The sequence below is a fragment of the Sinocyclocheilus grahami genome, unplaced genomic scaffold, assembly GCF_001515645.1.
Source record: "Sinocyclocheilus grahami isolate Dianchi unplaced genomic scaffold, SAMN03320097.WGS_v1.1 scaffold1727.1, whole genome shotgun sequence".
NCBI lineage: Eukaryota > Metazoa > Chordata > Actinopteri > Cypriniformes > Cyprinidae > Sinocyclocheilus > Sinocyclocheilus grahami.
Window position 1 is genome coordinate 88,380 of NW_015506906.1, and position 2,516 is coordinate 90,895.

A 2,516-nucleotide genomic window follows, 5' to 3' on the forward strand; every position below is an offset into this window, starting at 1 on the left:
AAGGTTTTCCTATTAATTAATTAGCAAAGAAAAGTCCTTCTCTTGTGGATTTTCCCTATGGGCAAGGAAGTGATTTTCTTCACCTAAATTCCAGGAGGTCGTAAATGTATCGGGTGTCAGGGTTACCATGGAACCAGGGGCCTGTTCGGCTTCCTGGGGTGTTACAGAGTATTTGTTAAATCTAGCTAACAAAATATATATTGTGTGTTTGAGTGGTCCAGACGCTACATAAAACATCACAGATTACAGTGTGCAGGCTCTCCGATTCTTTTCCTGGTCTACTCTGAACTTATTGCTGGACTTAATACATATCCAGACACAGTTTGGGGTTGTAACTTGCAGTTTTGTGTTATAAACTTGCAGTTCCCTTTCAAGGGAACTTCGAACTGCATCCTCTAGGGGTCGCTATGGGGGACACCTCGTTGTGACCCGTGTCTGAAGCATACATTGAAAAAACACCAACAACACATTGGCCGGCGACAGCCCATGACGTCACTACCGGTGCAACTATTAGTATAAATAGGCACCGGGAGAACATGTCATTCTCTTCTTCGTCTTCACTGACTGTTTTGTTTGAAGCGTGCATTTGAACGTGGTAAGAGCAATCTCTACCCTATTATTATGGCAAGCACTAGCAGAACGTTTAGAGGATGTGTGCATCCGTGTTGTCGTTGTTTAACATCTGATGACACACACAATCTATGCGTTATTTGTTTGGGCGAAAGCACGCACGCAATGTCTCTGAGGGGGCAATCGGTGTGCACTGCGAGTGTTTTTCCAAGGAAAAAGCTCCGCTCTTGTTTGTCTCTCTTCGAGGAAAGAGGGGCAGCCATCTGCTTCCCGCGATTCAGGACCCGCCGCTGCTGAGGAACGGAGGAGAATGAGCTTGTGGGGATCGCAGGTGGATCAGGCCGATGAGTTTGAAGAGGAGTTTTCCCTCTCGTGATCGTCGGCTGTGGACGAGAATGAGCAGCTGGAGGATGATGTTATTTCATTAACATTGTCTGATCCAGGGGCCAGTGCTCTGCTGGATTATTTGCCGCGAAGCAGGCAAAGAAAGTGACGTCGCGAGGTATCTCAATGAACATTATTTTTCTGGCCATAACCCTCAAGCTCAGGTGAGCCTTCCTTTCTTCCTGTTTCCATACACAGATCGAGAAGGAATGGAAGAGGCCATTTTTCCTCACGCATCCATCGATTCCAGCATACGAGTTATGCCAACATCGAGACGATGCGCAAAAGCGGTTATGAGAATGTAGCGTCTGCATAGAATCATGCATGATCTTTGGGGTGTTTATGGCTTAAGAGACCCTTTTAGCCTTTTAACATTTGCATATAAATTACAGTTCTGGTCAGAGACTTTACGTTTGTATAGGGGTTTTAAATTGCCAAATGTTTCCTCGCCGTCAAGGAGATTCTAACCAGCCCCCACTATCATCTCCCCCATCTGACTTCAAACACGGTCCCAAAGAGCTGTAAATGACCCCGATGGGCCTGGCTGGCCAAGTAAACTAACACACACACACACACACAAACACACACACACATAAAGACCGTTACTCTATTATACTCTACAAATATATCTGGTATATTGCATGTGTTGTTTGTACGTTTCCCTATTAGATTAGCTGAGTTACCACTCGTTATTTGTATTAGTTTATGAGAAGATGCCCCTATAGAGAGATGCTGGCCAGCTATCTCTCTATGGGTGAGAAGTCTTCTCTTAAGACTCCCTCCTTGACATCTCGCTCGAATGTCAGGGCATACGCAGCCGCAGCAGGTCGGGCTGGCACTTCATTGCACACGATGGTGATGCTCCAAGCATATCAGGCTGACCTGCTGAAAGACCTGGATAAAGGCGAGGGCCTTTCTCTTGATGAGGTAGCTGAGCGCGCCGCACCACAGACCTCGCTCTCCGTGCTACTAAGCAGGCCGCCTCTGCTAGTGGCAGGGCCATGGCGGCTATGGTAGTGACGGAGGGACATCTGTGGGTGAACCTAGCAGATATCGGGAAAAAGAGAGGGGCTTTCTTCTCGATGCGCGGGTTTCACCTTACGTATTTTTTGGTACCTCCTTTGAGGCGGTGGTCGAGAAGTTCAGCGAGGCAAAGGTGCGCTCAGCGGCCTTCACAAGGTCCAGGTCTGAGCCCGAACAACATAGGGGTCTTGGTCCATCTCGGTTTGAGGATCAGAGATGGACACAGAAGGCTAGTGTCGTGGCTCGCACTCCTCCTCTGCCTGCGGGTAGGGGTATGAGGAATCGCGGGTCAAAGGGAGGTAGGCAAAACCTTAGGGATGTGATCCAGACAAGGCATCAGCGCTTTCGTCCAGATCAGTGATACTTGAGTATCTACTCATTTCCTTTGGGGGGTTTTTACATCTGCCCTTTTCTTCCCCTTCCTAATTCCCCTATAACCACCAGTACTCCACTTGATGTGTATATATATATATATATATATATATATATATATATGTGTGTGTGTGTGTGTGTGTGTGTGTGTGCCCTCTACCACAAAT

General features: G+C 47.3%; 1 long non-coding RNA gene across 1 annotated transcript in view; it reads right to left on the reverse strand.

Moving 5' to 3' along the window:
- The window catches only part of LOC107572274 (uncharacterized), a 12,439-nt gene that overhangs the window by 810 nt on the left and 9,113 nt on the right, over window positions 1-2,516 (reverse strand). The window contains exon 2 of the long non-coding RNA XR_001607313.1: window positions 2,227-2,228. This is a non-coding gene — a long non-coding RNA (uncharacterized lncRNA). The remainder of the gene's footprint in view (window positions 1-2,226; window positions 2,229-2,516) is intronic.